Source organism: Ailuropoda melanoleuca, chromosome 16 (assembly GCF_002007445.2).
Source record: "Ailuropoda melanoleuca isolate Jingjing chromosome 16, ASM200744v2, whole genome shotgun sequence".
Taxonomy (NCBI): domain Eukaryota; kingdom Metazoa; phylum Chordata; class Mammalia; order Carnivora; family Ursidae; genus Ailuropoda; species Ailuropoda melanoleuca.
Window position 1 is genome coordinate 82,909,304 of NC_048233.1, and position 14,439 is coordinate 82,923,742.

Consider the following 14,439-nt stretch of genomic DNA (forward strand, 5'->3'; position numbering starts at 1 on the left):
GGCAAATATCGAAGAACTAGGGTACGGGCCCAGATCCTCAACCCCAGGCCTCAGCATCGTGCTTATTTTGGCCTCCTTCCTCTAGGGCTGCCCCTGGTACCCCCAGCCACTGGCATCCCTCCTTCTCAAGCCCCCCCTTTCCCCTCGCACCCCAACTCCCCCTGAGAATCTCTGCTCCCCCTTCTCCCTAGAGCCTGGAGCTCAGGGCCAGAGAAAGATTCTTNTTTGGGGGCAACTGTGGGGGCCACAGCGTCCAGAGAGGAGGCATATCCCTAGTGAGCACCCCCCTCCCCAAGGGGCAATGGCGCAGGGTTAAGAGGGGGAGGGGCAAGGCCCCACCCTCCCACCTGCTGCCTCTGCCCCCTCCCCAGCTGGCCCCCTCTTTTGTGCAAAGCCACACAAAGGACAAGGGGCCCCGGCCGGCCTGGCCATCTGCTCCCAGCAGCCTGAAGGCTCTTAAAGAGACAGCACCCCCTCCCTGCCGCCCCGGGGCTGCGGGGCGGGGTGGAGCCCCCGCTCCACAGGACTGATCTCAGTGGAACCCCAAATCCCACCCGCTTTTCCCTGGCTCCCCCAGCCTCCAGGTCAGGAATCATCCTCCCCCCACCCCAGGCCCAGGGCGCAGAGGTGCCACGTGGCCAGGAACATGGGGGTGTGGGAGGGGAGAGACAGAGAAGCAGCCCAGGGACCAGCCCCTCCTCTCCTCCAGCCTTAGGCGGCGGAGGGGCCAGCAAAGCTCGGTAGCGCGGCTCTAGAACTGGGGTCCCTCACCTCCCTGAGGCCACCTCTGAGCTGTGTGAGAGCCGCTGGTCTCTGGGAATCACCTCCCCGCCATCTTCACTGACGAGCTCCCACTCAGCCTTCCCCAGGGAGGATGACAGCGCCTTCTTTTTGAGGGCTGTGGGCCGGGACGCAGCCCATTGCTGCGCAGCGACCCCCGGGATCGGAGCACCTTTATTTCCTGCATTTCCCAGTTGAGGAAACTGAGGCTTTGCTCAGCCCCGGGTCTCCACCCCACCCCCACCCCAGCCCACGGGCCTCCTCCAAAAAGCCATCGGCCCTCTCCGAAGCCTGCCTTCCTCTCCTAGGCCAGCTAAGACTCCTCACCCCTGAGATCCCCAGGGAAGCCAGACTGAATCCCAGCTTGGCGTTTCTGCCACACTGCTAAGGGACACAAGTTTACATTATTTGTGTGATTGTTTATTTCCTGTCTGTCTCCCTGCTGGGCTGTGGGCAGGGATTGTGTCCACTGTGTTCACTGTGTTCTCGGTGCCTGGCATCCAGTAGGCACTCAATATTTGCTGAATGAATAAGTGCCAGGAGACCCCAAAAGCGTCCTCTTCCCTGGGCTCCTCTGTCCTCTGGCTGTTGGGCATCTTGCCTCCTCCCTCCTCAAGGTGAGGCAGAAGGGACAAAGGTTGAACAGGGATGCTGGGAGAGAAAAGGAGAGTGACCTTGAGAGAGCCACCGGGCCTCCCCTCAAATCTCCCTCCTCCCAAAGGCGGGGGCAAGCTCCAGCCAATCCCGAACCCGCAGCCCTGCCAGACAGACTGGGACTGTCCCGAGCTCTGGCCCAGCAAGGCTGGCCGCTGTGGTGTGGTGCCTGGGACCCTGGCCAGGCCCTCGGTGGCCACAGCCAAGGGGCTAAGCCTGGGGAAGGAGGAAGGCAGGCGGGCGGGCCCCGGGGTGGGGGAGGGAGGTTGGCAGAATCTAAGCCGAAACCTGGCTGAGCAGTTGGGGGAGCTGGGGGGAGGTGCTTCCCTGGACTGGAGGCCTGGGGGGGGAGATGAAGTTGGGGAAATGGAAAAGATGGCCTACAGCGTGGAAGGAGCTTGGGGAGCTCCCCCCCAGGGCCCACACCCCTCAATCCTGCCCAGACAGGAATCTGACTCCTCTGTCTCCCTAAGCCCCCTGGGGCCCAGGGTGCTACCCTCCCCCTGTCTGGGCCCAGTTCATTGTGCCCTGCACTGGCCCACACTCCCACCCAGGGTTGTGAAGAGCTGAGAGAAGGTGACAGAGGTGACAATCTGGTGCTTGGCACTGCCTCTGCACTGTGGCCGTGAGAGGAGGGAGGTAAAGGAGGTGAGGCAGACACATCTGGAGTGGCGCTGGGGGAGGGCAGAGCAGAAGGAGGCAGGAGGTCAGCACGGAGACCCCAGGCTTCCTGACACCCACGCCGAGGAAATCTGACTCCCTGAGCTAAGCAGGAACTGGGGAGGAAGGGTCAGCAAGAACTTCATTCAGACAGACACGAGAAGCTGACAGGAGCTCCCTGGACCCTCAAGGGGGCAGCTTCCAGACCCGGGAGCCAGCTCTGTTTCTCCGGAAGCCAGGAAGGGGGCCTCCCCTTGCCCTCACCTGGGCAACAGCCGGCGCCCTCTGGCGGTGAGGGTCCCACCTCAGCCTGGCCACAAATGTCCTCCCAGGGAGGCCCAGCCTGGCAGGTCCCCCGAGGAGCCCATTCTCCTGGGCTAAGTGTATGGGATCAAGGTCCCCCCCAACCCCGGGCCATTTGGAATTACTGGGCTTTAGATCCAATCCCCAGCAAGGCTCCTGGGCCCAGAGCCACCAGAATCTCCCAGAACAAAGTCAGGTGGAGCAGAAACCCTCTGGGAAATGGCGGAGGAGACAGGAACAGGCAAAGTGCAGGAGCAGTGTGGGCTACTGAGAGCAGATCTGGGGTGAGTCCTGGCTCTGCTTCTCGCTTGCTGTGTGGCCTGAGGGGAGATACTTGACCTCTCTGAGCCTCACTCTGTGCATCTCTCAGAGAATAATAACTGATATCTGATTATTGGGAAGATCCAACATCATCTCAGAGGGACTATAATTACGGCCTCCATCGATACTGGTTTCCCTCTAAAGAAAGGGTCCTCTCCAGCACCCCCCCAGCAGGACTGGAAATCCCCTCTCTGCTCTCTGAAGGAGCCAGTGCTCTGTGGACTGCCTGAAGGCCACTGCCCCCCAGGGCTCCTGGGTCTGACCTCTAGAGCTAAAAAACGCTTCCTCTGTGACCTTTGACACCTGACATCCTCCCTTCAGATGGTCCACCAACCACTCCAGATTCCTGCCTTCAGTCTGATTGAATTCATCATGCACACACAGCTGGATATGGACTTTTGTAAAGATTTTTAAATTTATTTTTATTATTTTTAGTTTTTTTTTAGAGAGAGTGGGGTGAGGGGCAGAGGGAGAGAGAGAATCCTAAGCAGGCTCAGTGCCCAGAGCAGAGCCCGGCACGGGCCTCTATCTTACAACCTCAAGACCACGACCCAAGCGGAAATCAAGAGTGGGGTGTTTAACCGACTGAGCCACCCGGGCACCCCCAATTTTTTTTATTTTTAAGTAATCTCTACATCCAACGTGGGGCTCGAACCCACATCCCCAAGATCAATAGTCACATGCTCTATCTACAACTGAGCCAGCCAGGCACCCCTCTGGATACAGATTCTTAAATACTGCTCATACCATGGCCCACTCCCGCTCGATCATCTTCCCTGGTTCCCAGTTGCCATCCAGGCAAAGTTGGAACTTCTCTCCCAGCCCAGGACTCAAGGGCCTTCTAGCCCGTTTCTGATCCAGCCACGCAGGTCTGCTCACCATCTGCTGGGCCCTACCTGGTGCCCCAGGTGCCCATCTGCCTCGCCAATGCTGGCCCAGCCCACCTATTTGCATGCGCTCTGCCCGGCCCCGCCCTTGAGATCGCTGTCTCCCGCAAGCACCTCCACTCTGACCCCGCACGTGTGGGGCTCCTGACCGGGCAGCCAGCACCCATATGCTGCAAGGCTCTTGGCACACACCGTCGCCTCCCTCTTCCAGAAAGAACGGAGGCCCCCTGGGAGGAGCTCCTCCAAGGCCCGCCCCCACACCCAGAGCTTCAGCTCTTTCCCTCTCCCGGACGCACCTGCCCTTTTTGCCTTAAAGGCCAACTCACTCCCAGGCTCCCGAGTCTCCTCCTCCCCTGACGTGCTCACATGCACTCCTGAGTCCTTGGTCCTCAGGAACCCCTCCTCCCTCACTACTGTCTTGTCCCTCAGAACATCACCTACGTAAGTCCCTCATTCCTAAGACCTCCCAGCCCCCATGTACACCAGCACACCAACACACACCCCCCTCCATCTCATGTTCACCTTCGGCTGCCCCTTTCAGCTAAGCTGCTGCTTCCTCTCTCTCTCTCTCTGTCTCTGTCTTTCTCTCTCGCAAAGCTGGGAGTCTTAAAAGAGTTGTTCACACCCTTCATCCTTGTCTTCACCTCCCACTCACTCCCTACCCACTGCAGTGCCAACTCACCCTCTGTCACTCCACAGAGACTGTTCTTGCCAAGGTCACCAGGGGCCGTTATCTCTAAACCCAAAGGACCCTCGGCAGACACGGTCTCCCTCCCTGTCTGAGCAGGACTGGACAGAGAGGGCCATCCCGCTCTGGACGCGAGCTCCCTGCAGGCTCCCCTCCTGCCTGCCCAGTCTACATCCTTAACTCCCGGGCTATGGACTCTCCAGCCTCCATCTCTAGCCCAGACCCCCTTCCCGGGCTCTGAAACCCCCATATCCAAACCAACTGCCTTTTGGGCATCTGCCCTCAGTTATCTCAGGCACCTCCTGCTCTCCTCTCCAAAACAGATCTCAGCCTCTTGACCAGCCATTTGCATTGCCTGCGCCCCTCCCCCTTCCCCTTCCCACCCTTACCCAGAGGAGAAACAGAGAAGTTGCCCAGCAGTCCTCTCTCTGCTTCCAAGTCCATTAGTCTCCAATTTCTGTCCATCCCCTCGCCTGCGGCCACGCCCCCCACCCCATCACTGAACCAGCCTCCCAGCTGGCCTCCTCTCCTGCTCCCCTCTAGTCTACTCTTTATTCAACAGCCAAGGTGATCTTTCTCAAATCCAACGGGATCAAGTCAGGCCTCTGCTTCTCGTTACCGTTACCCTTGGCTTAAGTTCAAGCTCCTGAGCATGCTGTATCTCCTTCAAAATCTGACCTCCTGGGGCACCTGGCTGGCTCAGTCGGTGGAGCGTGCAACTCTTGACCTCGGGGTTGTAAGTTCGAGTCCCACGTTGGGTGTAGAGATTACTTAAAAATAAACTCTTAAAAAGAGAAAAATCTGACCTGCTGGCATCCATTCCCACTTTGCCTTTCTCTTTTGAGGGTCCATATGGTGCTGTTGATCCCCAGTGTCAGCCTTTCCCAAGGCCCTGGACACCATGATTGATTGAGAAAGGGGACTAGCAGCCCAATTAGCACATTGCAAATATGGGACGAAGGCCAGGAAGCTGAGCCAGGAGCATTGGCTGCCATCTTTGATCACCAAGGAAAGCCAACATTGCGGAGGGCCCCACAAAGAAAGGGGAAAAAACGATTTCTCAGTGACATCGTTGAGCTGCTGGATCAACTCACCTGAAGCCACTGAACCTCTGAAGTTTTAGTCATAAGAGTCAATACATTCCCTTGATTGAGCCTGGTTGATTTCAGTTTTCTGTCACTCGCAACCACGGCCTCTGAAACAGTGCATCTGTCAACACTAGCCCGACTAGAACTTACACTTTAGTCTCGTTCGACAACCTGCCATTCTTTTGGAGTCTTCATATGTGTGGTTCCTCATACCTGGAATGCTGCTCCTTTTCCTTGTTGACCAATTCTCAATTGGAGCAAGTGAAGCTCAGATATCACCTTGCCTAGGACATCTGCCTCCGCCCCATGTAAATAGCACGCTAATGTCACCAACTACCCGCTTACCTGTCTGTTCTCTCCCTGAGGCTGTGAGCTCAGAGAGGACTGGCATCTGTCTTACTCACCAGTGCATCCCCAATTCCTCGCACAGCTCCATGCCAGCCAGCACACTGCGAACAGCCGCTCAGTGAACCAGCGCAGATCTCCCAAGCACCGCTTTCTCAGGGGAGCCCTCCTGACTGCCCCAGCCCCTCTCACTCCACAGGTCCTGGGAAATCAACTTCTTTTTTTTTTTTTTTAAAGATTTTATTTATTCATTTGACAGAGATAGAAACAGCCAGCGAGAGAGGGAACACAAGCAGGGGGAGTGGGAGAGGAAGAAGCAGGCTCATAGCAGAGGAGCCTGATGTGGGGCTCGAACCCATAACGCCGGGATCACGCCCTGAGCCGAAGGCAGACGCTCAACCGCTGTGCCACCCAGGCGCCCCTGGGAAATCACTTCTACCAAATCTCCCCTGATTTTGTTGCTGTGTTGGGAGCTCCTTGTAGGCAAAGACTTAAAAACAATAGGAGCGAGAGCCAACTTCTTATAGTAATATAACGGCCAACTTATTTACCTGTTATTCATTCACAGCTACGTGCCCAGATCCTAGATTAATACAAGTGCATAGTAGATGCTTGAGAACCATTGGTCGAATAAATTAACAAATGAATAAACAAATGAATGCTCACAGATACCAGCCACTGTGTGCAAAATGCCTTACCTAGTTTCTCTCACGTTCCCCCTCAGTAGCCCCATGAGGTAGATATTCTAGTAATCTTGATTTTTTTTAAAGATTTTATTTATTTATTTGACAGAGAGAGAGAGAGAAAGCACAACAGGGGGAGCAGCACGCAGAGGCAGAGGGAGAAGCAGGCTCCCCACTGAGCAGGGGGCCTGACGTGGGGCTCAATCCCAGGATTCTGGGATCATGACCGGAGCCGAAGGCAGACGCCCAACTGACTGAGCCACCCAGGCGCCCCTAGTAATCTTCATTTTACAGGTGAGGAACTGAGGCTTCTGAAGACGTCCTGCCTAAGATCACACAGCTTGAAAGTGCCAGAGCTGGGACCGACCTCGAGCCAGCGGATGCTGGAGCCTTGTTTTCATATCCCCGTGTCCACATCCTTTCAGTTAAGATGCATTAGCCCGTTTCGCCTGTAAGGGAGGAATAGCCTTTTAATGGTGCTATGGAGGTCAGTGGTCACCACGACCAGAGCTTTGTGGTCCTCAAGCCCCAGGGGCTTCTCATCTCTCGGCTCTGCCTCTTCCATGCAGTCAGGTTTCCCCTCATGATCACGGGGCAGCTGCAGCTGCTCCAAGCATCGCACTCTTGGAGGACAATTTCCAGAGTAGGAGGGGAGAGCCAGAGGGCCAGGGTTTTCTCCTTGGCATCTTTATCAGGGAGAAAAACCTTTTCCAGGGATCCCTGAGCAGGCCGATGCTTCTTAAACCAATCCCTGGCGAAGGATTCCAATGCTTGGATTAGACCTATGGTGCTTCTGCTCCAGCGCAAATGCCATGACATCCAGGGGCCGCCACCCATTTACCTGAGCAGAGTTGGGGCTCTGTTAGCAAGGAAGGAGGAGGCGCGGCTGTGATGCAGAGAGGCAATCTCCACCCCATCCTACCCCCCGCTGCCTACCCCATTCCTTTGGCACAGCGCCTTCTCTATTACAGCATTCAGAAATACTTTGGCTGACCTCCAAACAAAAGGAAGAGGGGACGGAGTTTCTTTCCTGGCAGATGTGGACTCTGGACCTGAAGTCATGGCCCCCAGGTACCCACCTTTCCTAAGATGAGAACTACCAAAGGGGGTCGTGGCTCCTGATGGAAAGCAGACTCCTGGGGCCCCATGGTGAGTCTGCAGGGACAGACAACCTGGAACAGGCAGAGAAGTGGTGGCTTATGTACTGTTGTAGTTAGATGTGTCCAGTCATTCATTCAACAAGTGTTGATCGGCCATTGTCTCCTCCTGCGTGAAGTCCGTATGGTGGGCAGGCTGCCTGGAGATGGCTGATGAGGGGACTCTGAGTCCGCACTTTGCCTCAACAGAAAGGATGCCAAGAGGGATCAGTAATGTCTGCCTTGAGCACAGAATGGGTGGGGGGAGGCAGAGAGAAGGAAAGAGGCCAGGAAACAGAGTGAGTTATGGGCAGAAAGACCCTGGCCCTAAATACAGGGTCCTGGGGTGTTATAGGCCGAATAGTGCCTTCCCCCAAATTCATGTGTTGAAGTCCTAACCCCCAGTACCTCAGAATGTGACCTTATTTGAAGATAGGGTCTTTACAGAGGCAACCAAATTAAAGTGTGGTCATTAGGGTGGGTCAATATGATTGATGTCCTCGTAAGAAGGGGACGTCTGGATGCAAAAAGCCATATAGGGAGAATGCCATGTGAACATGAAGAACGCCAAAGCCTCCGTGAGTCAGAATCTCAGGAGTGATTTCATTGGGTGATTCTGACTTGGAGTCTCTCATGGGTTTGCCATCAAGATGTTGGCTGGGGCTTCAGTCATCTGAAGTCTTGACTAGTGTGGGACAGTCATCTTCCATGGTGGTTCACTCACTTGATTAGCAAGTTGGGACCAGCTGTGGGTGAAAAACCTCAGTTCTCCCCCATAGGGACTTCTTCATGATGCCGCCTGTGTGACAGGAAAGCATGGCAGTTGGCTTCCCCCCTCATCCTCCCCCACCCCCGCCCTGAGCCCCTGCCCCAAGGGAGCAATCCTAGAGACCCAGGCAGAAGTTTGGTCTCAAGTTTCATCACCTAGTTTTGGGAATCCCACCCATCACTGGTACAGCTTTTTTATTGTCACATAAGTCCGCCCCAGTCAATGCGGGAGGGGACTGGCTAAGGGCATGGAGGCCAGGAGGTAAGGATTACTGGGGCCATTTTGCTAGTGGGCTGCCACGGGCTGGACAAGAGCTCTGGTACCGTAGAGGGTTCTGGGACAAGAGTCATGAGAAGTCTGACAGAGGGCGCTTGGGAAAGATGGAGCGCAAGGAGCGTATTCGTTTCCCAGGACTGTTCTAACAACGTACCCCAAACCAGGGGCTTTAACAACAGCAAGTTAACTTTCTCACAGTTCTGGAGGCCAGAAGTCTGAAGACAAGGTCTTGGGAGGGTTGATTCCTTTTAGAGGCTCTGACGGAGCATCCTTTCCATGATGGCCCCTGGAAATCCTGGGCACTCCTGGGCTTATAGCCGCATCACTACAATCTCTGCCTGTCTGTCTTCATACGGCCACCTTCCCCGTGTGTGTCTCAAACCCTCTCTCCTTTCTCATATAGGATACCAGCCATTCGGGCACCTGGGCGGCTCCGTCAGTTGAGCGTCTGCCTTCGGCTCAGGTCATGATCCCACAGTCCTGGGATGGAGCCCCCTCCCTGCTCAGCAGGAAGCCTGTTTCTCCCTCTCTCTCTGCCCCCCACTTGTGCTTGCTCTCTCTAGGTTCTCTCTCTCTCTCAAATAAATACAGAAAATCNCTTTCTCATATAGGATACCAGCCATTCGGGCGCCTGGGCGGCTCCGTCAGTTGAGCGTCTGCCTTCGGCTCAGGTCATGATCCCACAGTCCTGGGATGGAGCCCCCTCCCTGCTCAGCAGGAAGCCTGTTTCTCCCTCTCTCTCTGCCCCCCACTTGTGCTTGCTCTCTCTAGGTTCTCTCTCTCTCTCAAATAAATACAGAAAATCTAAAACAACAACAACAACGTATCTTCTGGGGGACACAGTTCTACCCATTACAGGAGGCATCTCTGTGGAAGGGCTGCTTGAGGCTATGACCTACCATCACTATCTGCTTTGGCTCGGGTGTCACCTCTAGGGAGCCTGTCACCTCTAGGGCCCCACAGCACCTGTGCCCGCCGCCATCACTGCCACCGTGATTCCTTCAGCTAACATTACTGAGCACGTACGCCACGTCGGGCACCGAGCTGGGTGCCAGGGGCACAGCCATTAGGGTTGCCAAATTTAGTATACAAAAATATGGGACACCCAGGGAGGGGGGTGAAAACAAAAAATACAGGACACCCCAGGGAAATCGGAATTTCAGATATAGTGAGTTGAAGTATTGCCTGTATGGTGGAAGAGAGAAGTGCAGCCCCCAGCTACAGGAACCCCAGGGTCTTTTGGGGGAGATGGTGACAGCGAGGGGCCTAGATGCTGTGACAAGGAGAACAGCCATGGGGAGAGCCCCAAGGAAGTGTACCCAGGCTACGTCAGTGAGGGTGAGAGAAGGTTTCTAATATCTAAGCTGGGACCCGAGGGGTGAGGACCAAAGAAGGTTTCTGATGAAGGGAACAGCAGGGCCAGAGTCTTGGCATGGAGAGGGGGCCCTGGCCAGGGGGCAGGGGCCAAACATGCAGCCCCCTGAACCCCTAATGGAGGCTGGGACCTCAGAATGTTTCACTGGCCTGACCAGATGGGCATTTGAGAAAAAGAGGGCTGCGTGGTATCACAAAGGCCAAGCAAAGAACAGTGTTTGAAGGAAGGAGTAACAGACCAGATGTTGCAGGGAGGTCCGCAAAGATAAGGATTGAGGCCTGTCCATTGGCAAAGTGCTACAAACATCAGGGAGAGGCTTCTGTGGGGCGGTAGGAAGAGAGGCCTGCGTCGAAGGAAGAGCCTTGAGGAAGGAGCAGCGTGAGAAGCAAGAAGGTAGAGATAAGGTAGGCCACTTTTTCCAGAAGTTTTTGAGTAAGGAGAGTGGTCTAAAAGCGGGAGAGAGGGGTTGAGGAAGACTGAGGGATGAAAGGGATGAAGGAAAGGAGGGACCCTGAGGGGGTGAGGCCCTGGGAGGTCTCGCCCTGGAGGAGGCTCAGCTCCCCAGGTGGCAGGAAGGGGAGGGTGGGGGCCCATTCATATTCTTTTTGGGAAATCCTGGGACTCTCCTCTGCCGGGTGATGACACTATATAAAGTCTGTGCTGTGCTGGGACACACCGGCCCCTGGTAACCTGGCTCCCGAGACTGTTCCCGGAGCCCACGCAGCCTCCGTGCCTCCACGGGGCAAATGAATGAATGACTAGTTGGGAGCAGTTGAGGGCCCTAGGGAGGGCCAAGCACAGTGTTTGGGGAGTGGCTGTCTTGGAGTTGCTGGAGGAAGAAGGGTCCAGGAAGCACTCAGGAGGGGTGCAGGGCCTGGGAGAGAGGAGCGGACAGTGGCCCTGTGCAGAGGGGTGTGAGAGGAGAGCAGGAAAGTTGCCGGGGAGTGGCTTAGGAGGCCGTGCAGACATCCTGGTCTAAGGGGGCAGAGGTTTGTCAGGGAGGGGAGGCAGGAAGGGGTGGAATGGGGTGGGGAGTTGAACTTTTGTACCTTGGGAGGGAATTCCTTTCCTGCCCCAGGCCATGCCAGGTGCCTTCCTGCATCCCATCTCATTTAATCTCCTGTAATTCTCCCAACCTGTCTGGGAGAAGATGGGACCATGAGGAAGATGATTGCTGTGGGTAGTCTCACTGTAGAAATAAGGAAACTGAGTCTCTGATTCTTCAGGCACTTGGTCTAAAGTCACAAAGCTCCTATGTAGCCGAGAGAGAGTTTAAACCCAGGCTGGTCTGACCGCGACGCAGGCTTGGTCCACCGACAAAGGAGACCAAGGAAGCCCCGAGCAGAGAAGAGCCCATAATCAGGGGGAAGGATACTGATGTAGGGCAGGGGATAGGACGTTGGAACTTCTCAGGCCTTTCAGGGACCCAGACGATGTCACCTCCCCAAGGGACTGCTTGGCTCACCTCCCAGGCTTTGTCAGGTGTCCAGCAAATTCCAGCAGCCTGAGGGAGGGTGGACCCAAGAGTGAGGAGTGGCAGAAGAGACAGGGCACAAGGCAATCATGATGGCAGGTATCTGTTCCCCAAAACAGCTGACCTTGAAGTTCAAAGTGGGTAAGGAGACGAGAGAAGCCGAAACAGGGTGGGGACTGCTCTGGGGTGGGGGTTGAACCTGATTCCCACCTTGCCCCTCCTCCCTCTGTAAACAATCTTGCCCACTCCTTCATGCTTCCCTGGCTCTGCAAATACTGTTCCCTCCCCTGGAATCTCCTTGCCGCCTCCTCCTTCAAGGGCAAGTTCGCATGTCCCCTCTTCCCACCTTTTCCACTCTCCTCCCACCCTTAGCTCCCTCTTCTGGTCCCCAGAGTGCTAGCAAGCAGGTTTTCTCCCTCCTTCCCTTCCTTCTTTCCTTCCTTTCTTCCTGCTTTCCCCCCTTCCTTTTCTTTCTTTCCTTCTTTCCTTCTTTCTTTCCTTCTTTCCTTCTTTCCTTCTTTCCTTCTTTCTTTCTTTCTTTCTTTCTTTCTTTCTTTCTTTCTTTCTTTCTTTCTTATTTTTAGTAATCTCTACAGCCAATGTGGGGCTGAAACTCATGACCCTGAGATCAAGAGTCACATGCTTTTCGGAAATCCAGCCAGGTGCCCCTAGCAAGCAGATTTTCTGACGGAGGAATAGGGTGCAGGCTGAAAGATTCATTCATTCCAGTCTCCCTACATTCCTCTGCAGTCTCATCCAGCTTGAAATACCATCACATGCTGGCTGTGCTGAAATTTGTGTCTCCTGCCTGGACCTCTCCCGCTGAGTTCCAGACCCTGCGATCACTCCACATCTCTATGTGAACGTACAAAAGACATCTCAAACCTGACATGGTCAAAACTGAGTTCCTGATCTTCCCCAGCCCTGCCCGCATCTTGGTCCTTCCAAAGTTGCTTGTGTCTCCATTGAAACTGCTCCACTTTTCCAGTAGCACAAGCTAAAAACCTTGAAAGGGGGGCGCCTGGGTGGCTCAGTCGGTTAAGCATCTACCTTCGTCTCCTGTCATGATCCCAGGGTCCTGGGATCGAGCCCATGTAGGGCTCCCTGCTCAGTGGGGAGTCTGCTTCTCCCTCTCCCTCTGCACGCCCTATCCCCCCACTTTATGGTCTCCCTCTCATTCTCCCAAATAAATAAATAAATAAATAAATAAAATCTTAAAAAAAACACAAAACTCTTGAAAGGTATCTTACTCTTCTCTTTCCCTCCCACCCCACATCCAGTCCACCGGCAAGGCCTGTTTGTCCTACCTTCAATACACACCAGGTCCTGACTGTTGTCCACCTGCTACAAGCTTCATTGCTCTCACCTTGACTGGAGCAGTGGCCTCTGCATAGACCCTCCCGTGACCTTGCCCCTATACTCTCTTCTCAACCCAGCAGCCAGGTGGTCATATGAGCACAAAAGGCTCCTCCACTCAGACCCTCCAGTGGTGTCCCAGCCCGCTCTAGTCCCAACGTCTTTCAAAACCTCTAAGCGCTAGGGCACCTGGCTGGCTCAGTATGAACATGTGACTCTTGGTCTCAGGGTTGTGAGTTCAAGCCCCACGTGGGGGGGGGTTTGGGGGGACAGAGCTTACTTAAAAAACACAACCACCAAACAAAATGTACAAGCCCTATAAATGACCTTTTCCCTACCTGTCTGATTTTTACCTGTTACTAATTTCCCACTGGCTCACTCTGCTCTAGCCACACTGCACTTAACATTTTGCGGTTCCTCAAACATCCTAATCATGTTCCTACTTGGGCGTTTTGTACTAGCTGTACCCCCATCCTGGAATGCCCTCAGGTATCCATGACTTGCTCCTTGATGCAAATATTATCTCATGTTTGCCTTCCCTGAGTATCTTAGTTAAAACACAAACTCCTGACCTTTCCTATTCCCCTTCCCTGCTTATTTTCCTCCAGAGAACTGATATCATCTACCTTATTATAAATTTTACCTATAAATTTTAGTTTATTATCTGCTTCCTCCTTTTAGCATACAAGTTCTGTGAGGGCAGTAACTTTGTTTGTTGGGTTGTTTTCTTTGCTGTGGGGAGGGGCAGTGCCTAGCCTATGGTGGGCACCCAATAAATATCGCTTGAGCACCCGTTTGGGGGCCACCGCTGCACTGAGCACTGAAGATGGGATCCTGGGGTAGGGCGTAGGGTGTGTACAGGGCACACAGCTCCCCAGGGGACTGTGATGCAAGGAGTCACATTGGTCTGCGGGGACGGACGGCACGCCTGAGGTCTGATTTCCACAGCACCACCCGCTCTCCGTTAAACAGTTGTTACATGTCTGTCTCCCCTCTAAACAGTGAAGTTTTGGACTGCTCCTCTCTGTGGCCCCCGGGCTCAGCGCAGCGTAGACGCTGGTAAATGTTTACTGAGACTCAGAGCGAATGAATGGAGGGTGAATGAATAGTTAGAAGACGGATGAATGAATAACGGGACATCGGTTAGAGAAGGAATTTCAAGAGTTCACGATCTCGAGGGTGGGAACGTTTCCAAAGAGTTCCCCCTGTGCCCGAGGGTGGCAAGAGCGGCTGGGGCTTCCGAGGTCACGACGCGTTTGGTCCTGTGCGAGGGTGGCTGCTCCGCCGGCGGCCCTGGGCCGGGCCGGCCGCGGAGGAAAGGAGCTCAGCGGTTAGCGCTGCCACACACCCTGCTGCCTGGCAGCGCGCTTCTCCCGGCCAGGCGCGGCCGTTGCCATAGCTACAGACACAGCCAGGAGAGGAGGGGGCGGGCCTGGGCTTACGTCATTCCTAGCGCGACGCTGCTCCGCGCCTCCCGCCTCTTTCGGGTGCGAGACCCTCGGCCCGCCTCCTCGGCTCTCCACCTGCGCGCTTCCCCCGCTCGCGCCTTCCTCTGCGCCGGCGCGGTGCCCAAAAAAAAAAAAAAAAAAAAAAAAAAAAAAAAAAAAAAAAAAAAAAAAAAAAAAAAAAAAAAAAAAAAAAAAA